At 39.5% G+C, this 26,038-nt stretch overlaps 1 protein-coding gene across 1 annotated transcript in view; it reads right to left on the bottom strand.

Annotated features, from left to right (window-relative positions):
- LOC150083870 (glucose transporter type 1-like) overlaps positions 1 to 26,038 on the bottom strand; it is a 433,074-nt gene that overhangs the window by 277,247 nt on the left and 129,789 nt on the right. Inside the window, exon 2 of the mRNA XM_090374917.1 lies at positions 21,903 to 21,962. The gene's annotated coding sequence lies outside the window, so the exon portion shown is untranslated. The remainder of the gene's footprint in view (positions 1 to 21,902; positions 21,963 to 26,038) is intronic.

Genomic DNA, 26,038 nt, shown 5'->3' on the forward strand with positions numbered 1-26,038 from the left:
ACAAAAATCTAAAAACGACGTCAATTTCACGCGAAAATCTAGAAATGTCAATTTCACGCAAAAGTCTAAACACGTTAATTTCAATGTAAAAATCTAAAAATGTCCTTTTCGCACAAAAATCTACACGTCAATTTCATTTGAAAATCAAAAAACGTCAATTTCACTCGAAAGTCTAGAAATGTCAAAATCACGCAAAAAATCAAAAAACGTCAATTTCAATGAAAATATAGAAATGTCAATTTCAATGAAAATATAGAAATGTCAATTGCAATGAAAATATAGAAATGTCAATTTCACAGAAAAATCTAAAAATCCAGAAACATCAATTTCAATGTGAAAATCTAGAAGTGCCAATTTCGCAAAAATTTAGAAATGTCGATTTCACACAAATATCTAAAAACGATGTCAATTTCACGCGAAAATCTAGAAATGTCAATTTCACGCAAAAATCTAAACACGTCAATTTCAATGTAAAAATCTAAAAACGTCAATTTCACTCGAAAGTCTAGAAATGTCAAAATCACGCAAAAAATCAAAAAACGTCAATTTCAATGAAAATCTAGAAATGTCAATTTCATTGCAAAAATCTAGAAACGTTAATTTCAATGGGGAAATATAAAAACGCCAAATTCAATCTAAAATTTCAATTTAAATGCGAAAATCAAAACATTAATTTCGATGTGAAATCTGAAAACGCCGATTTTCAATGGGAAAATATAAAAGTGTAATTTCAATCTTCGAAATTATAAATTTCAATTTTTTTAAGAAAACTTAAATCTAATACAAAGATCAACTCAGATTGTTCATTTTAATCGAAAAACACTGAATATAGATCACTTTGAAACTTTTTTGTGGAATAAAAATTCAAATTTTAACGCGAAAAACAAAAATCTTTAATATGAAAATTATTATTTACAAATAAAAAATTAAATGGGAAACGTCAAACTTCGACTTTTCTTTATTAATAAAAAAACTAATTGTAACTATTTTATTTAATCTACAATTAGAAAGAAAAAATTGGAACAACAAACTCGATAAAGAAATAAAAAAATACCCTGTTTTTTATTATTTACGTCAACTCTTCTTAAAAATGATTTTCTTTTGTTCTTTTTTTATCAAGTAACCTTTCATTGAATTTCACGGTTTAATTGGGCGCCTGAAATTGCTTTAAAGTTTCTCAAAGAACAGATGAAGTCTCTAAATGCATTACAATGCTTTCAATAGCTGAGTTAGTGAACTACTTCTCACGTACCGCGGATTTCTTTCTAAAAAAGAAACAATAATAGAATGAAAGTTTAAAAAATAAAAGTTGAGGAAGGGGGACAAATCATTGAACAAACAGTGTTCTCCCTTTCACTGTTCAAAAACACTTTCCCAAATCGACTCTCATTTTAAGCCGCAAAACACAAGAGAGCGCCCTCTAGTGAATAAGTCAAGCTGCAGCAGCAGAAAAGGCGCCTGAGCAGAAACGGTCTTGCGGGTCGTTGATGGTCGAATTGTTATACCAGATTCGATCTCACTGTCACTGAGAGCGAGAGTATACTCCACTGAATTCAGGTGGAGGAAGAAAGACGGGGCAGATAAAAGTTAGGCGAATCCACACAAGTCGCAGACCTTACACTTGTCGGCAGCAGTGAGACACGCAATCTTGTAGCCATTGAAACATGTCACAACTACCCAAACCTGCACCCAGGGCTGCCATTAATGATTAATATACAGCCCGCCTGGATTGTGTTCGCAAAAGCGCATCATTTCTCCTGCTGGGATCAACAATCCAGGCGGATGCGATAGAGGCAGGGCGACACAGCTGTTTGTCTGCGTCATCACAGACAGGCGCACATGAAGAAAAGTAGTCTATCTTCCTTTGTCTCCCCTAAAAATGCCTTCCTGATTTCCGGCAAAGAAGTTACAGTCTGAAGGAAAGATAAGTCAATGGTTGTCATGACAACCAAGAGATAAAATACGTTTATTTCACTTAGGAACATTAAGAGGTTAATTTAACTCCACGCTATGTTGTTTGTTTATCCTATTGCTCGCCAGATGGCGGTTCCAAGAGTCACCCAGTTTCTGATCTGAGATTATCTTCGGAGAGAGATCTCTTCAATGTCTCCATCACCGAATACGAAAGATCATAATTCGAGGAGTGGATGATGATTTTTCTGTCTATTAGACGGTATCAATTCCACTGTCCACTTTTCAACGGGTGAACTGAGATAGGCCTACCGCGATGCTCCTGCCCTTTTTTTTTCTGTCACTTACAACAATCGAAGCAAATGCAAAATCCAATAACGAATCATTGGGTTAGAAAATCTGGGTGGAGGGGGCAGCGATATTTTTAGTGTGTGCGTGCGTGAGGAAGAAGATATGCGATTAAGCTAGCCTCAAACTATTGGAATATTGAAAGCGGCGTTCGCAGATCAACCTTCGTAATGATGATTAGGAAATGCTGACCCGTGCTACTTCGAGGGTGTACAAGATCGGGAGACGATTTCGCATCAAATCACAAAGAAAACCTTTCATCTGACTGATATATAGCTATTTCCATCCCGCATAATTGCTCTTTTGTGCCATCTACTTATCAAACTATTTAAAAAACAGAATTTATCTTTCTCTAAAATGAGCGATCGTGTGCTTTATGGAGGGTCAAAGCAGGCAGATTGGCAATGTCTGTTCAATCTCTGAACCCATCTTACTTTCCTGTTTCGGAGATTTAAAATTGTTTTTGCTCAATCGATAGTTTTCGTCCATAAAAACTATTAGCAAGTTGTCATTTATTTCCAACTTTATTATAAATTTTATGAGCGATAAGGGAGGGAGCTGTTTAAAATTGGCGTCAAAGCAACTAAAGCCATGAGGCATAAGTAAGATGGAGAACTCAAATGAACTATATTCTTTTGGATCTCCCTTTTTTTGACTGAAATCAAAAGTAAGTACAACTTTTAAAAAATGCCGGTAAAATGTTGTAGTTGGATTTTATGCGTCCATAGACCATATTGCGCCATGGGTATTATGTCAGCAAACTGCGTGTATACTGTGGTCGGTCTGCCTGTTTTACTAGGTGAAAAAACCTGAATCCCCGGAAGAAAAAATTTTGCTTGCCTCGCAAGGGACTGGCATTCATCTGTGCTTACTGTCGGTAAATTGCGCGTGTTCTGTGGTCGATTTTCTGCTTGCTGGATGAAAAACCCCAGTTTCTGGGAGAGAAAAACCATGCTACCCTCGCCTGAGACTGACTAACTCAGCCACGTTGTGAAAAATACCCATAACATTTGTTCCATCATCAACGGGATTCGAACTCAGGTCTTTTCCACCTCGTGTGGGGAGGGTGGTGATCCTACCAACTGTGGGATCCCACGAGAGCACTTGAAAGGCTTATATCGTTTAGAGGAACTAACTTACTTATCTTATACAAAATGCCTCCACTAAATGTATTAGCGTTATTTGTTGACTGTGGGGACGCTTTTGCTCCAGGGACAGCACCCTGGAGATTTTAAAATCCCTAAATTGTCCTTACAATCTATTTAAGCTCATGCGCCACTACTTTTTCAGACCGCTTTATAATTATTGCATGCACGGCTGACCATGGGATGCTCATGGTCAGCCGTGGTTATTACCTACCGAAAGTGGTCCCAGGAGGGGCAACCCACAAACCGCTGGTGAGGTGTTGGATGATCACGGCTCATCGATGCTCGAGGTGAGAGAAGGCACACCCAGATGGAACGTGGCAACAGAAGGGCGAGTGTGGCGCAAGTCGCCGGTAATTAGAATGCTGATGATGGGAGTAATGTGTCAGAACACAAAATGCATCGAACCCTGCTGAAACTGGGGCTGCGTAGCTGCAGGCGGCTCCCTGTGTCCATGCTAACCACGGTTCACCGGCGACAGCGCCTACAATGGGTACGCGAGCATCGAAACTGGCTCTTGAGTGACTGGAAGAAGGTCGTTTGGTCCGATGAATCACGTTTCCTGTTGAACCATGTGAACGACCGGGTACGTGTGCGTCGTTTACCTGGAGAAGTGATGGCGCTTGGATGCATCGTGGGACGAATACAAGCCGATGGCAGCGGCGTCATGAATTTGGGCGATGTTCTTCTGGGATACCCTGGGTCCAGTCATCCATGTGCCGGGCACTCTAACGTCTACCAATTACCTTAACATCACTGCTGACCAGGTACACCCTTTCATGGCAACGGTCTTCCACTCTGGCAGTGCCGTCTTTCAGCAGGATAATGCCACACCGCCCGGATTGTTCGAGACTGGTTCCCGGAAGATGAGGAAGATTTCCAGGTATTGCCATATCCTCCAAATTACCCAGACATCAATCCCATTGAGCATCTGTGGTTTGCGTTGGAACATCAACTCCGATCTGCGGCGTCTCAACCACGGATCTTACAGGAGTTAAAGGACATGTTGGTTACGTGTTGGTACCAGATACCACAAGACACATTTAGAAATCTTGTAGCGTTCATGCTTCGCCGGGTACGAGCTGTTTTGGCTGCACGTGGAGGACCAACATCATATTAGGTAGGGGCTCATAATGTTTTGGCTCATCGGTGTATATTTATCAATGATATTGATGGCTTAATATCAAAGTTTGCAGATGATGCAAAGATTGGCAGGGTCGTTAATGACAGTATGCTACCAACAGGATCTATAAAAGTAGGCAGATGGGCTGAGAGATGGCAACTGAAGTTTAACATTGATAAATGCAAAGTACTGCTTATGGGGAGCAGTAACTACAAAGTAATGCCAACTGAAAAAAGACCTGGGGATAATTGGCTATTCATGTACCTCCACTGGTAGGTTTTTTTTATGAAAACCCCAAACACGATAGGTATTAGAACCTATAGTACTTAGTACCGTTCTTGGATTGGAGATTGAGAAGACGAAAGAAGATATTTGTTGACATTGGACTTGAACTTCTGTAGACTGTAATTTTCAGGAAAGACATATGAAGGAAGGTTGTGCCAGAAAACGGCAGTTGAATGAATAAACGAGGAAGATGAAAAGTTGGTTCTGTGAGTTTGAAGTTGGACAGTAAAAGAATGTTTCCTGGTTGAGAGAGCGGGAATTATAGAAGCCAATTCAGAAGAACGGTGCCCATGGAAGTATCTGTATAAAAGGCATGCAGCAGAAACAGTACGTCTATGAGACAGCGAGTGGAGAGACTCTGTTAGAGATGAATCATTAATTAACCTAACTGCCCTCTTCTGAATGGAATCTAGAAGCCTGAGAGAGGTTTTTGGGGGCACCACCCAAGATGTGGGAACAATATTCCATGGTAGGGCGAATTTGCGATTTGTACAGGGTTAACAGCTGTTTGGAAGAAAAGTAACGCCGAGAGCGAAAGAGAAAACCAAGTTTTTTCGATGCAGAGGGGGCAATATTTGTAATGTGCTTGTGCCAAGAGAGATTTAAAGTGAGAGTAATCCCCAAAAGAGATATATCGGCCTGCCTAGAAATCGGAGTGTCACTAAAGATAAGCATAGGAGCAGAAGAATCCGTTTTGCGAGATATAAGACAAGACTGAGTTTTAGAAGGATTGAAATCAACTAAGTTGTCTTTGTCCCACTGGAGATCGGCCTTTAAGGAATTGGTAGCGGATATTCGATAAGTTGAAGCTGATTGAGCAGGGCAAGGTTTCTCGAACTGGAAATTGGAATGCAATGTGCTATCATCGGCAAAACTATGGATAGGATTTCCAGTCAATGGAAGAAGGTCATTAATATTCAAGAGGAAAAGAGTGGGGAAAAGAACTGAACCTTGGGGGTCACCAGCATTAGTGGAGAAGTCAGAAGACAGAGAGCTTTCCACCATCACCCTCAGTGAGCGATCAGAGAGAAAACTGGATAACCAATTACTAAAAACAGTTGGCAAACCATAAGATGGAAGCTTGTTTAGAAGACCTTTATGCCAAACACGATCGAAAGCCTTTGAGATGTCAAGAGCAACTGATTGTGTTTCACAAAACTTTTCCATTGAATTTGTCCATAAATGGGTAACATAAGCCAGAATATCACCAGTGGATCGACACTGACGGAATCCATACTGACGATCGTTGATCAGACCGAAGGTTTCTAGGTAGTTTAAGAATTGGTGGTTAATTGATTTCTCCATTACTTTAGGAAGCGTATAAGTAATTGCAATGGGACGATAACTGGATGGGAGAGATTTGTCACCCTTTTTAGGAACTGGCTGGATATGAACAAATTTCCAAGCAGAAGGAAAAACACCTTTTGAATAAGAAAGTGAAAAAAGGCGGCAAAGAACAGGAGTAAGTTCAGGAGCACAGGTTTTGAGAACAAGTGGAGAAATACCATCAGGACCTGGAGCTTTCTTTGCATCAAGATTCATCAAAATTCTTCTGACATCCTTTTGACGGAAGACCACAGGAGGCATTGAATGGAGCGTGTTGCGAATGGTGGGAGGTGTTTTACCAAGATCGTTAATACATGAGTTGGAAGAAAAATGGGATGGTAGCAGGTCAGCTTTATCCTTGGCTGAAATGGCAAAAGAACCATCTGTGTTTGATAGAGGTGGGAGCAGAGATGGTCAAAAGTTGCTCTCAATAATTTTGCAAGAGAGCAGAATGCTCGGGTACCATTAGGACAAGAAGCAAGTTTTCTACTCTTAGCTTGTTCAAAATCTAGTTTGGACTGATTTCCCATTCACACCTACTGGAGTTAGTGTAGCACTAACTCCAGTAGGTGTGGATGGGATTTCACCATTTAGGGCAGACAATGATTGCAGTGTCTGAGGTTCACTACGATTCACGTTTAGTTGTGACCAACCTACTTCTGATGTAGAAGGACCCTGGGCAGGCTTTCCAGGCGATCGCCTTCCTGGTGGCCAAGTGGCCAGAAACTAAACAACAGAAGAGTACACACACAAACATGAAATTTCACAGAATTGAACTAACGTTCTGGAGCAGCTGTACATAAGATACTATACATGTCTACATGCATATAAAAAACAGTTTGTTTAGTATAGATGGAAGGTTGGTGAAACAGGACAACGTAGTTCATCAATGAGCATTGAATTAAGGAACTTCAGCTTTATTACAGTTCCAAAAAAAAGGAATCAACAGTAATTACTCTTGTAGAATATTAAAGAATCTCTGTTGAAGGTTTTTTATTAACCTGCTACGATTTTCAGCCATGGTACAAACAGTTTCCATAGTAACATCCATTATCCAAAAGAGAAAAGGACACGATAAACATGGATTATGTGCGCACGCGTGCTGGAGGTTCTGTTAGCGTTCCCATGACCTTCTATTCGAATCCATAGGGACCGGCAAACGCGCATTGCAGTTTTAAGACTCATTATACAAATATCACATAACGACTTTCGAGTGTGAACCCGCATGGAACTGTGTAAGCGGCGCGCCACAATACAGCGAACACCTCTTCGTGTTTTAGCAGAATGGCTGGAGGACTTTATACAGGTACCTCAGGTAGCAAGCGATCGATGCAGTAACCTTCGACTTCAAATATCGCAGAGGAACTACATTACAAACATATATACTTGCGCTCCATACGTATAATGGGCTGGTATTGGGCTAAAATTCTATTGTTGTTGTTATTGTTCGGTTTTAGGAGCATCAGCAACTATGGCCATGTTGCTCAGTGTATATTGTCTGCAAATGGCATGTGTTCAGATGTTGATTTTCTGTTTTTCTGGACGAAAAACCCGAATTCGGTGAGAAAAAACCATGCCATCCTCGCTTGAGACCGATTAACTCAGCCATGTTCTGAAAAATACCTCTAAAAATTCCTCCCATTATCAACGGGATTCGAAATTAGGTCTTTTCCACTTGGAAAAGAGAGCCGATAACACTCTTGATACTGTCGAACGATGATTGAGCAATATCTGTACCACCTCCGCGATAAAATGACCCGGGTACCCACTATCAACCCCCTTTCAAAGTCGGTTGACTCACGACGTTTATCCTTATTGACATCGAATTACCGTCTACGTGAATGCAGTGTACCTATATACCCGCCAAGCGGTGGGTTCGTCCACTAGTGAGAGGGGAGACAGCGTCGCGTTGCCCAGGAATCATGTATCCCATGAATTCTGTCCTTTCAGTGTATATTGTGTTTATAAATCTGGTCTTGATGAATGAAAAATAAGTTTCTGCAAGAAAAACACAATGCATCCTTTTTCAAGGCCATCTAAGATGAATCCCAGCGAGAGAAAAGTTTTAAAACCCATAAAAGTTCAATCCAATGGGAGAAAATTCAAACGTAGGCCAGACACAGTGGGGACGGTCGACAATTGCCACTGTGCTAGCTGCGAGGGCACCTGGTGATAGAAACTCATTTTGACCAGCACGGTACGTAGGAACTCGAGACAATGGGTTTGCACAGAATGCTAATCCACAAATCTCGAGTATGAGCGATTAATTTTTTTTTTTTTTTTGAAAAATTCAAATTAATTTGTGTTTTCAAAATTGTAAGCTTTGTTTCAATAATTTTTTTGAAAATTTAATACGAAATTAAAATCGATTAAAAGAAATTAAAAATCTTCATCTTTACTTTTCTGATATCGCGCGTATACGCTAACACATTACATCATGCATTAGCAGCAGAAACTGGTATATATCAGACGATATTTAACCAGAATTAACCAACAGAAACCGACATACATATATCAGACGATATTTAACCAGAATTAATCAACAGAAACCGACATACGTACATCAGATGATATTTAACCCGAATTAACCAAAGAAACTGATACATATCAGACGATATTTAACCAGAATTAACCAACAGAAACTGACATATATCAGACGACCTTTAACCTGCATTAATCAACAGAAAAAAACATATCAGAAGACATTTAAAATACCAGGATTAACCAACAGAAACTGACATACATATGTCAGACGATTTCTAACCCGAATTAACCAACAAAAACCGAAATATATCAAACGACATTTAACCAGAATTAACCAATAGAAAGCAACATATATCAAAAGATATATGGACAGAATTAACCAACAGAAACCGGCATACGTATATCAGACGATATTTATTCAGAATTAACATATAGAAACTGAAATATTGTTGTTATTTGGTGTTTTAGGAGCATTGGCGACTAAGGCCATGTTGCTCAGTATATACTGTCTGTAAATTGCGAGTGTTGTGTGGTCGATTTTTTGTTTGCTGGACGAGAAACCCGAATTTCCAGGAGAAAAAACCATGCTACCCTCGCCTGAGACCGAATAACTCAGACATGTTGTGAACAAGACCCATAAAATTTCCACCTGTCATCGACGGGATTCGAACTCAGGTCTTTTACACCCGGCCCACAAGGCCAAAGTAACATATATCAGACGACATTTAACGAAAATTAATCAACAGAAACTAACATATATCAGAAGATATTTAGCCAGAATTAACCAACAGAAACCGACATACAAATATCACACGATATTTATCCCGAAATAACCAATAGAAACTAACATATATCAGACGACATTTAACCAGAATTAATCAACAGAAACTGATATATATATATCAGAAGACATTTAACCAGAATTAACCGACAGAAACTGACATATATCAGAAGACATTTAACCAGAATTAACCGACAGAAACTGACATATATCAGAAGATATTTAACCAGGATTAACCAACAGAAGTCGATATAGGTATATTCGTGACATTTAACCCGAATTAACCAATAGAAACCGAGATATGTCAGACGACATTTACCCAGAATTAACCGACAGAAACTGGCATATATCAGCATACATTTAACTGGAATTAACCAATAGAAACTGACGTATTTCGGACGATATTTAGCCAACAGAAACCGACATACGTATATCAGACGATATTTATCCCGGAATAAACAATAGAAACTAACATATATCAGACGCCATTTAACCAGAATTAATCAACAGAAACTGATATATATACATGCCTTGAGTGACCGTGATTCAAACCCGTGACTGCTGAATACGGTGCTGTTTCTTGTATTCTGTGTATCTCGTAAACTCCTCTGACCGTTTGGTCGTCCCGGGTTATAAACAGAAATTTATTTATTTTATTTATATCAGAAGACATTTAACTAGAATTAACAGACAAAAACTGACACACATCAGAAGACATTTCACTAGTACTGTATCAACCAACGTATATTATAATTCATTTTGCCAGAATTAACCAACAGAAATCGGCATACGTATACCAGATGATATTTAATCCGAATTAACAAATAGAAACCGATATATCAGACGACATTTAATTAGAATTAATTAACGGAAACTAACATATATCAGAACACATTTGACCAGAATTAATCAACAGAAACTAACATATCAGACGACATTTAACCAGAATTAACCAACAGAAATGACATATAAGGCTGCCGTAGCCTAGTGGTCAGACGCGCAGGTGCATAAGTACACGTGCCTTGAGTGACCGGGTTCAAGCCCGTGATTGCTGAATACGGTGCTGTTTCTTGTATTCTGTCTATCTTGTGAACTCCTCTGATCGTTTGGTCGTCCCGGAGTATAAACAGAAAACTTATTTATATATCAGAAGATATTTAACCGGAATTAACCAACAGAAACCGCGATAAATCAGACGTTTAACCAGAATTATCGAAGAGAAATTGACATACATCAGAAGACACAACCAGAATTAACCGACAGAAACTGACATATATCAGAAGATATTTAACCAGGATTAACGAACAAAATTTGACATAAGTATATTAGACGATATTTAACCCGAATTAACCAATAAAAATCGAGATATATCAGAAGACATTTAACCAGAATTACCCGACAGAAATTGACAAATATCAGAAGACACTTAACCAGAATTAACCGACAGAAACTGACATATATCAGAATACAATTAACCTGAATTAACCAATAGAAACTGAAATATTTCAGACGACATTTAGACAAAATTAACCAACAGAAACCGACATACGTATATCAGATGATATTTAACCTGAATTAACCAACAGAAACCGAGATATATCAGACGACATTTAACCAGAATTAATCGACAGAAACTGACATATATCAGAATACATTTAACCGGAATTATAGAAACAGACGTATTTCAGACGATATTAAACCAGAAGCTGACATATATCAGAAGACATTTAACCAGAATTAACCAACAGAAACTGACACAAATCACATGATATTTAACAGAATTAAACAACAGAAGTGGCAATATACCAGACGATATTTTTATAGGTTCCATTTCATGACACGTGCATGAGGCAGATGGCGTAACTCAACTTTTTAATTTTGTAAAACACAACAGAAAAAAAAATATATTATAAGAAGATGGAAAAGCTTTATTAGGGGATACTTAAATGGCAATAAAATAAGAAGTAATTCTGTAATGGGTTTGCAAATTCGTGTGTAAGTAGGTGTGGTTGCTGTCCGACACTCCCAGGGCGACAATACGCTACCGAACTACACCCTTTTTAAATAATCTCGCCTACAGTTGCGCTACTGTCGTCTGCAAAGGACATGGCACGCTTCCTGGTCTGCACGCGGAGCTAAGGAGGGCAGGACCGGGGAAAGTGGGGAAGGGGAAACAAAGGCTATGAAAATTAATTCCCAGCTAAGAAGACCTGGAACCCGATGCTACGGTGTCCGATGATCGATTCTGTCGACTCGCCAGCACAAAAGAGTGGCCCCGTCAATTTTCTGCGTTCTCATGAAATAGTGGAATCATTATGGGGTCATTACGCACTCAAAATACAGCGCGAAAGACTATCAATCTTGCGATGCTCCATCCTGTAGCACGTGACCCAAGGGAGGTTGACGACAGCCGCATGTTTAAGGCATCTCTCGCATCGGTGCATCAGCTAAGAGTAAAGTTTGTTGGCAGTCACTGGCCACCTTTTAAGGCTTCAACAACCCCCTCCCTCCTTTGACGTGGTCATTATTTTGCTGTTGAAATATGAACCTCAAATATCGTCTGATATGTCAGTTTTTATTGGTTAAATGAGAGATGTATATCGACTGCTTCTAAAAGGGGAACACCTGGTGACACCACCTAGTGGAGTGTAGATATTTTTATTTATTTTGTCCTTCTTGTGTCTCTATTGTAAGAGCACAACCATCAACACTGCAGGTACCTCAATATTTCCTCTCCATTATTTTAAAAGACAAAAATTGAATTTTTAACAGAGTTGATCAACCGGGTCCATGACCAAATTTGTCTACTCCAGAATGTTAACTTTACAGTGGTTAAATTGAGATCGGTGTTGGGTTGGATTATTTAGAAAAAAGCGCCTATGTAGCTAAGGCCATGAGGGCTGCAGAACAAGAACCAAATACGAAATGGTAATTGGTTCCAGGAACTGATTACAATGGGTGTACACCAGGGAAGTTGGCGTTGTGCACTTTTTGGTTTGTATGCTACCAGCCATCTATAAAATCCAATTATATACAGCTCATTATGTACAATCACAGCAGATTTCGCTGCTGTTGAAGGTTGAGCCTTATAGGTCCTGATGGAAATCCAGCGTTGTCACTTCTGTGCCAAAATATGCTGATTCATGATATGTCTGTCGAGTCTGGTCAGCCATAATTACAATATTAAGTTTTGTTTAGATCAGCTTCCATGGCGTCCATGGAAGGTAGCTCCAAGTCTTATCTCGCGAAATTTCATTTGCGAGATAAGAACTGAAGCACCTGGGCAAGTGTTAGTTGTAAGCAATCTTCTGCTGCTGAGAATGATACAAGAGACGTCAATAAATCTAACTTAACTATAATTTTCTCTACGACTCCTAGCGGACTTTATAACAAACAAGTGGCAATAAAAAGGACACAAAGGTGTCCTGTAATTTCAGTGGTTTTGTTCAGTCCGTGACATTTAGGAGGTTGACAAGGATAACTCTCACAGGGGTACTCTGGAGCGAATTTAGCGAATAAATCTCTGGAGCGAATTTAGCTAAGAAAAGACCTCGTAGCATTCTCTGTTCCAGCGTCATGAAGGTGGCGCGAGTCTAAAAACCATCAACGCAAACAAGCTATTAGATATTTGCCTTTTTGGTTGTTTTACTGTCAAGGAAACCTAGGCATAGAGGGATAACAATGATTCAATGAATTTTGTTGTCCTTGCTGTAGGGTTTTAGGCGCATCAGCACCTTTTGTCACATTACTCGTATAGGTAAGGTCTGTAAATTGCCCGATTTCACGAATTTCTGGTGTTGGGACCACCAGAATATGGACCCTCATGGGTAAAGTTAGTATGATCACCGTCCTCCTCAAACCGGATGGGAAAGACCTGAGTTGGAATCGTTTTCAAAACATAGCTCAGTTAGTCAGGCTCAGGCGAGAGGTAACATGGTTGCATTGCAAACAGACCGCAAGAAGTGTATATACACTCGTGAGCCAAAACATTACGACTACTCCTGTTTCCACGAGTGGACGCATCCCACGGCAACTAGAAGTGCTGCAGAAGTGAAAGTTGTACAATCAAAAGAAGGAACACAACCACCCAATGTGCTGGGTGTTTGTGTGACCATCGAGGTGAACGACGGTTCCTACGTTCTGTCCATGACAACAGACTGCCCACAATCCCCCAGTTAACGATGGACTATAACTATGGCGCATAGAGCAATGTTTCCAACCACACCATCGAGTTGACGCTCTTGAGGATAGGTCTGCGAAGTAGGCGACCTGTTCATGTGCTCATGTTGACCGATCGTCACTGACACCTCCACCTGCAATGGGAATGGGAGCACCATTGCTGGATATTGGCCAAGTGTAAAAGAGTCGTCTGGTCTGATGAATCAAAGTTCCAACTCCATCATGCCGATGGAGGTGAACAGCTGCAACCAGACTTCATGGATGGGAGAAAAAACAGGATGGCAGTGGTTGCATCATGGTTTGGGGGAATGTTTTCATGGATATCATTAGTTCCATTCCTTTATCTCCACTGGACATATCCCTACTGCCACATCCTATCTCGGCATTGTTTTGGACCAAGTTTTCCCTAGACGGTGTGTCCAGATGGCACTGGACTTTTTCAACAGGAAACTGTCCCGTGTCACCAGACTCTCATTGTGCATGAATGGTTCGAGGATCATGGGGAAGCATTCCGTGTGTCCTCTGATCGCCAAATTTCCCCTACATCAATCCGACCAAAAATGTGCGAGATGCGTTGGAACTCAGCATTTGCCAATCCACGCCAGCGTCTCTCTCCATTGCTGAAATCCAATACGTCCTTCTTTCCAACTGGTCCATTTTGCAGTCTCGTGGGATCGATGCCATGCTGGATACAAGCGGCTATCAGGGTCGAACCTCTATTATAACAATTCCAGTTTCAAATGTTAAGAGACTTGAATTCTTATTTTTCTGAGATTACCAAAGAAATTTCAAAGGTTCTCAAAGGTTAGATAAAAATGTTCCTGAAGATGGAATTCAGACTCAAAAGCGCAAAATGTAACTCTAACCAAACGAAATGACAACCAATTCACTTCGAATGCATTTCAAACTACTGTAGTTTTGCGACATTAATGTTACCTTCGCTATCTCTCGTTCGAGGTTAGGTATCAAATTAACCTCCACGAATACTTTGAATTTAATTCAGACGTCATTACAACGAGAGTAATAAATAGCAATGAGATATAAAGCGCATGGAACGCGTACAGAGATTAGTAAAAATACGAACGCTGAATAATTTAAATGTATAACAATTATCAAGGTCTAAAACAAAGAAAAAGAATAAATAACAGCAGCAAGTTTGAAAAAAAAAAAACTAAAATGTATAAAAATGAACAATCGAAATGCGAAACAAATCAAAAATGATCAGACGAAGAGTGAAAAATGCGCAGACGAAGTTGGAAACAAAAAAAAAATGCGCAGACGAAGTTTGAAACAAACAAAAATGCGCAGATGAAGTTTTAAACAAACCAAAAATGTGCACGTGAAGTCTGAAACAAACAAATATGCGCAGACGAAGTGTGAAATAAACCAAAAATTGGCAGGCGAGTTTGAAACAAACCAAAATGCGCAGACGAAGTCTGAAATAAACGAAAAATTAGCAGACGAAATTTAAACATAAAAATGCCCAAAATATAAATCTGAAACGATCACAAATGCAGAAAATTATTTCATTAAAATATGCTAAAAGTAAATTTTGACTATAAGAAATTAGAAAGAATTTATAATTAAAATAATTAATTAATAATCAGTGCTCTACTCACAAACAAAATTTGACATCTGTTAGGGTGTAGAGAATTTATGGGACAATGCCATACTGGTTCTATTCAGGGATGGGGGGGATTGTGAATTCCTTAAAGATAGGCGTATCTTAGGAACGCAACTCTTCAAAGTGCGCCTATCGAAGAAAGCGCAGTTCGGATAATGTAGGCGATACCATGATAACCCAATCAGTTGATGAAGCCTTTATAATACTTCTTAAACTCCTAGGCAACCTTCTTATTCGTTTCCTCTCGATCCTCAATACAACGTCTGCTCATCTAGGGTACTTCCTTTTATACGAGGTGTGGCAATAAAGTTCCGGACTGATGTAATAAAAGAAGACAAAGTGAAGGAGCTGAAGAGTGGTTTTATTTTTATTCAAAGTAATCACCACCTGATTGAATGCACTTATTACACCGTTCTAAAAGTTTCTGAAAAGATTCAGCGAAGGCTTCCAAGAAGATGATGTTCAGTTGGGCAGTTACGTTTTTCTTTATGTCCTCAACATCCTGAAATCTCTTTACTTTGAGAGCAGTTTCACATTGGGAAAGAGAAAGGAGTACACTGGTGCTAGATAGGAGGAGTAGGGTGGATAGTTGATCTGTTTGCATCTTAGTGACTCTGAATGTGGCATGGTAGTCTGTGCTAAATGTGTTCTTATGTCTAAAATTCCAACTCTTGTGCCCTCAATACCGTAGGAGAAAAATCCTGGATGCCATATTTGGTGGACCTGTGCCTCCATCTGCGAAAAGGTTCTTCCAATAGGACAATTTCAATATTTATCCTCTTCAAAGTGCTCTCCAGCCGCACCTATGCAGCATTCCATTCATGATTTCTAGGATCTAAATGTCTACTAAGTCCTCAAATCATTTTCCTTTGAGGTTGATTTTAATTTTCAGGAAAAAAATAGTGGCAGAGCGCTAGATCTGGTGAATAAGGCGAATGCTCCTATGCTGTGTAATGTGGAACATGTTGGAATTACTGGAAAGATTCTAAGATGAATTGCAGGATGGCTGTAGAGAATAAGGCAGAGAGTTATGATTAATAGATAATCTTCAGATTGGTACAACGTCATAAGTTGGGACCCCGAAGGATCAGTTCTTAGACCACTGCTGCTTCTCATTTTCATAATCGATCGACGAAAGGATAAAGTCTGCAGAGGATGTAAAGATTGGGAGAGTCGTTAATGATCTGTGCCAAGATGCGCTCCTTCAGCATGATTTGAATAGATTTCAAGGATGGTCCTCCACTTGGGGAATAACAATCCAGAAATAACTGATACACTTGGTGGACTTGAATCACACTGTACAAGGCAATTCTAAGACTGCATTTGCAATACTGTGTTCAGGTATGGAGACCTCATCTGACAAAAGACATTGAGCTTCTTAAAAGGGTACAAAGACAACCTTCGTGGTGAGATCGGAAAAGGGCCAGCTGTACTAGGAAAAACTTCGATTATGTGGGCTATAGAGCTTGGCAACCAGGCACCTTAGAGGGGACCTGATTATGGCTTATAAGCTCTGAGAAGGGTTAGTAAAATGAATGAAGGCAGAATTTTCAGTCATAAAGGATTACAGGAAAAGAGGCTATAAGTCTAAATCAGATTTACTAGATTGCAGGAAGTTTTATTTTGCTGGAGAGTCATTGATTACTGAAAGTTGCCTCCACTGGTGGTGGAGGCGAAGAAATTCAATGGTCAACTGGATAGTTACCTATGCGAGGGAGTTTTCTTTTTGTTTTTTCTCTTCTTTTTCCTCTTCTTCTTCTTCTTTTGGTATATGATTCTAATACCAATTTAAAATTATGGAATTCATTTTAAAACAGGTGGAGGATTCGTTTTAATGTGCAAGTCAAACAAATTCTTAAACAGAGAATCAGTGTTAGAATTAATAATGGCATAACGATATCAACATTAGGCTTAATGTCGATGCTTCTTTTAGGGTCGATGTTAATGGGACTTCAGGGTCGATGATCAGTCCAGGAGCGATTCTAAATGCGAAGTTAATGGAAGCAGCAATGCGGTTTGGTTTCCGCAGTTTTCGTTCACCTATTCTAATCCAGTGGCCCCTCCCCTTCGTTTAATTTCCTCACGAAATAAAATTAGCTCAACATGGCGTCATCGCTGCGGCAGACACAGCATCCACCTGCCACAGAAGGCGCGCGCGCGCCTGAATGCCAGCGCTAGCTTCCTTTTCGTCCGCGGAGATAAGGCGAGTGTCAGACGGTGATAAACGGCTGTCCCTGGTGTAAAGCCCGCACTGCTACACGGCTGTGTGCTCGTTTGGCGCACAACCCAAGTGGCCTCCGGTGGGCGAGCATCATCACTACCTGCGTGGTGGATCCGATACAAGGACTGATAAGAAGCACACCACACACATCACTGCCAAAAACGACTCCAACAGGGATCTCCAGTCTCTCGAGACGTGATGAGGTTTGTTTTCTTGTTCACATGAAGGGAATGATGAGTAGGTTGCAGAAGTACAGAGGGACACACAGTGGGACACCTTGGGAAACTTGCAAGATTCGATTTCAGAGCTCATACAAGAGACACTGTCCCATACCACAATCAGCATGGCAACATTGGAACAGTAATGATTCCAATATCTAGTAATGTAGTTCTTTAAATAGGCAAGTTCAATCTAAAACGGGCAATGGAAGTATCAATTCTTAAATGGAAGAGGTACAATATCCTAAAAAAGGCAGGGATACAATATTCTAAAAGGCAGGGATACGATATTCTAAAAAAGGCAGGGATATAATTTTCTAAAAAGACAGCCATACACGTCTTGCACACCATGGCCAGGACAGATTTGTGGCCAGGGAACATTGCAGACAATCACCAAAACCTTGAACACCCAATGCAGGTCCCATTTCCATCAGAATAGTATCAGACTCCTATGTTTGTAGTATTCCATGGGACATTGAAAAGTATGGTTAGACGAATCAGGGTACGCATTGTTTTGCACTGTTGGATGCATATTACGAGGAGCGTTCAATAAATTAAATGAGATAGAGACAAAAATCTGGTTCCATTTTTCAGTGCAACTCTCCTGAACTTCAATACATTGTTTCCATTTTTTTGGCAATGAGAAAACACAAGATAAATAAAATTCTTTGTCCTGTCCATCAAAGAATGCAAAAACAGCAGACTTCAGTTCACTAGCATCAGCAAAGCGATGCCCACGCGCTTTTCTTGAGGTGTCGAAACAGGAAATAGTCACTGTGGTCCCGATCTGGACTCTAAGGTGAATTGTTGAGTTCTGTAAAGTCCCACTCTCTGAAATCAGCAGCAATTGCATGTGACCTATGCACTAGTACATTGTCCTGAAGAAGCAGCACACCTCTGGAAAGTTTTCCACTGCATTTTTCCTTTATGAGACTCTTTAGGTTGTACAGTAGGAATGAATATGACTCCCCATTGACTGTTTGTGTTCCAAGTAGTGAATGTACAAAATTCCCTCAGCATCCCAAAAAATGGTGGCCGTATCTTGCCAGCTAAAGGTTCTATCAGAAATTTTTTGGGTAGGAGAGAATCCATGTGCTTCCACTGCACTGATTCTTGCTTGGTCTCAGGATCCCAGTGATGAACCCATGTTTCATCACCAGTAACAGTTCTGGAGATGAAAGTTTGTATCCCTTCCATAAAGTTCTAAATTCTCTTCACAACATCGCAGTGGTCAGAAATCTGGGGACCCACCTTGTACTGACTTCAGTCATCCCCAAATGTTCATGGAGGATGGTTATAGCTGTTCCCTCAGATTTCTTTCCACAGCGTGGCACATTTCTGGAGTGGTCGCTGTCACAGGCCTTCCTGGACGTGGATCATCTATGATGGACTCTCTACTCCACTTGAATTGTTTTGACCAGAATTTTACCTGGTACTGTGAAGGTGCATGGTCGCCATATACAGCCACCTTTCATGAATGGCCTTTGGCCCATTTCCTTCTTTGGTGAGAAAATTGATGACTGAACGATGCTCCAATTTCAGCAAATCCATAATTTGATACCGGTGTCTTCCTTCCTAGTGGGATTAAAATCAGTATGATTCAAGTTGAGGCATGTCGGAACATGATGAATCATTGAAATATAACTATGGGAAGTACCTTAGGTGGATAATTTATTGAACGCCCCTCGTAACATCCCTAAATGTAGATTCACCTGTTCTTACTAACTTTGTCTAATATTTCAGCAGGGTAGTGTATTGTGAGAGATAGACTCCATAAATGATGCTTGCAGAAAACTTTTTTTAGTACTTTAAAGGATGTAAAAAAGAGAAAAATTCAAATTTTGTCATCAGCCGAGTACATAGTCCACCACGGATATAAGAGGACAATTTGTTGCCATGGCTTCTAAGATAGATTATTTCCATAACGACAGCGAAAGCGCAGCATAATCCTTGAAGCAGGACGCCATCTCCACATCATTAAGTCCGTTCAATGGAGAACCATTTTGTGTTGCTCCATCACAGTCTCTCTATCATTAACCCAAAATATTCGTGTCACCACCTTAGCTCTACAAGTAAGGTCACAATGATGCAACTTCACCTGGTACCATGTAGCAACACATTATTAACTTCAGCCACTACAGATGTCGCTGCGATGCAACAATGAAACGTTACCATGGTAACAACAAAAACTACTGGGAATAATGGGAGTAACTCCATCTCATGTCCGCATAAAAATCAAATTTGTCTCATATTTTCTTTGAACTTTCTTCACTAACTACAACGATTTTGGAGATATTTACACTACCCCGCCAAAAGTTTTGCCATTTTTTCATGTAGGATATTCAAGGAATAGTTCACCAGCATTAATGTCAAATGTGTTTCTCATCCACCCTACAGCCCTGATCTTGCACCTTGCGATTTTTTATTTCCTAAGTTAAAGAAGGAGCTGCGAGGGAAATGTTTCCAATCAGAAGTTGTCAATACATCGGAGGCGATTCTCAAAACAGATGAGGACTACTTTGAAAAAGACCATCAAATATAGATGATTAAGAGAGGTATGGTTTGGAAAAAAAAATTATGATCATTCTTTATTGAACATCACTCGTTTAGCCAGATATGACTCACACAACTATTTGTTATTCATGGGGGGTGGCATAACTTTTTGCGCTACAGTGTGTACAAAGAGAAAACGAGCAGAGAACTGTGAGTGGGGACACTGATACCGCTTATATGCCTTCCTAATTGTCAGCTGGTGGATCGGAAGCCATGCATGCCATATGGAATGCCTCATTTGCGACCCTTGATAATTGAGTGCCTGTTATCGCCTGCTACACTCTTCTAGGATTTTTTTTGCACCACTACACATTCCCCACCAGTAACCATTACACTCTTTCCTAATTACTGATGAAGGAGGCAAAAGAGAAAGACACTCCAGGGTTAAGACTCCAATTCACAGCAACGATGTCTCCTACAACTGGTGCAGGAGCTAAAAAAAAAAAAATTAAAAAAAACTAGTAATTAAGCCTTGGTCTCCAACCCAGATAATTAAAACCTTTAAAAATGTCATTTATGGATACGAACTTAATCTTCCCTTGACAATTCATTCTAATAACAGCTTAAATATGTACAGTACTTCAAAAATAATGCGAGATCTGAACATTCTTTCCACCATCTGCATTAAATGGGGAAAAAAGTACAATAATGCGCAAGATAATAGGCTACACGTTACTGAAATCTATGAACATGCGTGAACTTGTAGATAAAGTAAGCAAATTGCAAAACATGCAAATACATTCAGTGGCTAAAAAATTAGAAGCCTTTTTCAAATGGCGTCAAAAGATAATCAAATTTCCGTATGCTTTCCTGGAGCTTCTTAGAAGATCCAAGAAAAAACCATCTCCAACCGAACTATGCCACAGGACTTGAACAATCTGGCATTTGGTAGTCGTGTGCATATACGAAAGATTTCTTTCCTGTAAAAAATCGAAAGATGCTGCTGGAAGGCCAATGCCAAGATTGGACTGTGGAACAAGATCATGTGGTCTGAAGAATCTCAACTTTTAGCATGAACCTTATAAAGCGATGCATCCAGATTGTTTCAAGCGGCTGGTGGTGGTATGGGGATATCTTTTGTTGGTACAGACTGGATCCGCTTGGTGGAAGGTCGTGCTTCATTTTTACACGGTTTTGCGATGCATGCTTTCGAGAAGAAGAGAGATTTCTAACATCTACCTTGGCTGCCAAATTCTCCAGAATGTGAATCCAATTGTGAATGTCTAGTATATGTTCGAACACGGTTCATCTTTGCAGTTCTCTACTGACCAAAACTGCTAATAAATATACTGATGGAATAATGGTAAAATCTGGAACTGGACTACCTCAGACACCTAGTGAGATCCATCCACGAAGTGGGGTATAATTCCAGCAGAAGGTTACCGTATAAATACTGAATAAAGGTTTCTAATTTTTTGATCAGCAAGTGTAGGGTCTATCAGAGGAGGTTGTGGTCCTCATAAAATAGGTATAAAGATTTATAATTGCATAATACCGTCTATGGTAAGCGGATTCGGCGCTATAGGATCACAAATTCAGTTGCCATGGTAACTACAGCATATGAAGGTACTCGGTTCTCTGTTGCTATGGTAACAGCACAAAATAGTTATACAATTACCAACTTTGAACTTCTGATGTCCAATCGCTTTGATTAAATAAATCAGGCATTAATTATCGATTTTAAATACATAATTGGTAGCTTACCTCTATGACCTCTTAGATATCCACGGTACAGTTCCATGGACAGATATTCGCAAGACAGTTCTGAAAATAGAAGAAATAAAAATTACTCATCATTATTAAGAAACTTTGGGGGGGGGGGGGTTAAGAAAGTATGTGAGTTAAAATCATTGGTTAATATTTGATTGATTAAGTAATTGAGTTGATTTTTGTGTTCATATTATCTGCTACTGTGGTACCTTCCTCGAGAATATTATACTGGAATATAAAAGAGTATTCCATTCTCTCCACTGCAAATTGGACAACTCACAATGATTCTCAATTCAACAGACGTTGCCCAAACATCTCCAAAGAGTCTATGGGGAAATTAACTAATGTTTTATGTGAGCAATGAAAGATACACAGCATGAAAGTCGGGGGCTAAAAGATAATGAAGTGGGTAATGGAATAAGATGGTTTCATCAGCAAGGTTAGGTAGAGTACATGAGAGAGAAACAATATTTTATAATAGAGAAAACTTTCCCAATATGTCCATCGTGGTCTGCAGCGTAAAATTTATGAGTTTGGTTACTACTGTATTCATTTCAAATAAGAACACATATTTATGTGATAAAATACCGCTTTAAAAAAAAAAAAAAAAACATACAGAGAGGAGCAATGCTAAATAAAAGTGGTGATTTATTCACAAATGATGGAATAAGCAGGCATTAACGTCCATTTGGAACGAAATTCAAGGCGGGAATAGTGAAAGAATATAAAAGGGTTGCTAAGAAAGTAGTGGCAAAAAGAGCTTCACTTAGAAATGCTTGACAGTTACAGTCCCTCAATGTAGTCTCCTGTACAATACAATTCCATCCGAAATATGCCAGACATCTGATATACAGTATATATATATATATCAATAGCATGGTTTGGTTAAAAGTTTGAGTTTGGAGGAGCGATCCCCTGTTCGCAGTATAGTGTTGACCTCTCTCCTTCATATATTGGACAAATTAGAAGCTACAAAGATTCATGACTTCGCAGCACGAACAGCAATCATCCTGAAAGATAAAATTCTCCAGGACTTTATCCATCAGGTTACAGTAATACAGAACTCTCATGCCCTCATAAAACCAGGATCATCATGCCATCGTAAACCCGTACTATCATGACCTCATAAAACCAGGAACACCATGCCTTCATAAAACCAGGACTCTAATGCCATCATAAAACCAGGACTATCATAACCTCATAAAACCAGGACTTTCATGCCCTGCATTAAACCAGGAATATCATGACCTCTCAAAACTAGGACTATCATGCCTTCATTCATAAACATGAGTCAGAGCACCAGCAGCATACACTTTTACTTCTCCATCCAGCGCAACAGCTTTCCCACTTACGAATCTCCACGACTTTTCTACATTCTTTGTATGTATTCCACATCATGATTATCTTTAACAACCCTCATAGTTGAGGCACTTTCAGTTCCTCATAGTTGAAGAAATCTCATATCCTCATAAAACCAGGACTTTCATGCCCTCATAAAACCAGGAATATCATGCCTTCATAAAACCAGGACTATCATAACCTTATAAACACAGGACTGTCATATTCTCATAAAACCACGACTTTCATGTCCTCATAACACTAGGACTCGCATTCCCTCATTAAACCAGGGCTAACACGGCCTCATAAAACCAGGACTCTCCTGTCCTCATTAAGTCAGACTCACATGCCCTCATAAAACTGCGAATATCACGCTCTCATAAAACCAAGATCATCATGCCATCGTAAACCCGTACTATCATGACCTCATAAAACCAGGAATATCATGCCTTCATAAAACCAGGACTATCATAACCTCATAAAACCACAACTATTATGCCTTTATTCATAAACTTTTACTCCTCCACCCAGCGAAAAACTTTCCCACTTACGAATCTCCTACAACTTTTCTGCCTACTTTCGTATGTATTCCATGTCATGGTTATTTTTAACAATCCTCATAGTTGAGGAACACTCATGCCCTCATAAAACGAGGAATGTCTTGCCTTCCTAAAACCAGGACTATCATGACCTCATAAAACCAGGACTATCATGACCTCATAAAACCAGGACTATTACGCCTTTATTCATAAACATGGGTAAGAGCACCTGCACCACACCCTTTTACTTCTCCATCCAGCGAAAAACTTTCCACTTACGAATCTCCTACAACTTTTCTCCCTACTTTCGTATATATTCCATGTCATGGTTATTTTTAACAATCCTCATAGTCGAGGAACCCTCATGCCGTCATAAAATGAGGAAGATCTTGCCTTCCTAAAATCAGGACTATCATGACCTCATAAAATCAGGACTATTATGACCTCGAAAACCAGGACTATCATGCCCTCATAAAACCAGGACTATTACGCCTTTATTCATAAACATGGGTCAGAGCACCTGCAGCACACCATTTTACTTCTCCATCCAGCGAAAAACTTTCCACTTACGAATCTCCTACAACTTTCGTATGTATTCCATGTCATGGTTATTTTTAACAATCCTCATAGTTGAAGAACTCTCATGCCCTCATAAAACGAGAAATATCTTGCCTTCCTAAAACCAGGACTATTATGACCTCGTAAAACCAGGGCTATCATGACCTCGTAAAACCAGGACTACCATGCCCTCGTAAAACCAGGACTATCATGACCTCGAAAAACCAGGAATATTATGCCTTCATAAAATCAGGAATATCATGCCTTCGTAAAACCAGGACTATCGTGCCTTCATTCATAAACATGGGTCAGAGGATGTACGAGTAAAAATGTATTGCCTGTAGCATACATTTTACTTCTTCATCCAGCGAAACAACGTTACCACTTACCAATCTCCTAAGAGTTTTGTGCCTCGTTTCATATGCATTTCATATGACAATTATTTTTTAACAACCCTCGTAGTTCAGGAACTCTCATGCCCTCATAAAACGAGGAATATCATGCCTTCCTAAAACCAGGACTATCGTGCCTTAATTCATAAACATGGGTCAGAGGATGGAGGAGTAACGGTGTATGGCTGCAGCGTACACTTTACTCCTTCATCCAGCGAAACAACTTTCCCACTTACGAATCTCCTACAACTTTTCTACTCCTTTCGTATGCATTCCATGTCATGATTATTTTTTAACAACCCTCATAGTTGAGGAAGTTTTGCAAGTTGGCAGAAGTTACAAAGTCATAACAAAATAAAGGAGGCTGATTTAATAAATTTGCTATTTCTCCTTTCGAGAATTAAATTGATACGATGCTGAATGTGTGGATAATAACCAGTTATGCGTGAATCAATAAATCTCAATGGAAATAGAATGGTGTGGTCCAGAAAAGCCAAAAAGAATTTCTTTGCAGTTAACTTTGAGATTTGTTGTTTACTAAATTCCGACATGCACTCAACTCCAGGAAGGAAGAAACAGACTTACATAGATGGGGATGTCTGCTGTCATGTTGCAGACTCCAGAACTGTAAACAACTGAAGATGACCTACTTATGTACAGAAATGGGAAGGAAGTTGAGGGGATGAAAGATCTATATATATATCTCTCTCTCCCGATATATAAAAAACAGAGAGGGACCATAAGAGAGGCAGGGATATCAAATTTGAACGAAAATCGGTTGACTGAGTTTATGATCCGGATAGGAAAAAAATAGGATGGATTATTTGCTGTAATACTCGGTGTGGTATTAAAGAACTAATTTCAGTCAGTGGAGTTTCAACCAGTACTCATTTATGGCCAACTAAACCATCATATTGTTCCACGATCCGATTTACAACTGCTAAGAATCTACTTGGGTACAGATTACATCCAACCTTTATAATGTAAAAAGTGCCCGCTCTATTTACCAAAAATATTTCCTTGCAGGAGATCCATTCCGATTTAGATCCATTAGAGACAATCAACTTGGCTCCCCTCGCTGGAAGATAAAAAAAAAAACAAATGGTCTCTCTCGAGATTTCTCTCTCTTTGTTGTGTGCGTGTCTTTAAATTTTTATTTTCTGCTTTATTGGGTGCAAATATTATACACTGCAAGAACTTGAACTGCAACGTAAAAATGGATTTTCTCCAATTATTGTATTAAGAAAGCAAATGTCTTCGAGAAAATCTAATCATTTAAATATTTCAAAAAGAAAAATAATTT

Source organism: Mastigoproctus giganteus, chromosome 6, assembly GCF_048544385.1.
Source record: "Mastigoproctus giganteus isolate SK-2022 chromosome 6, ASM4854438v1, whole genome shotgun sequence".
Taxonomy (NCBI): Eukaryota; Metazoa; Arthropoda; class Arachnida; order Uropygi; family Thelyphonidae; genus Mastigoproctus; species Mastigoproctus giganteus.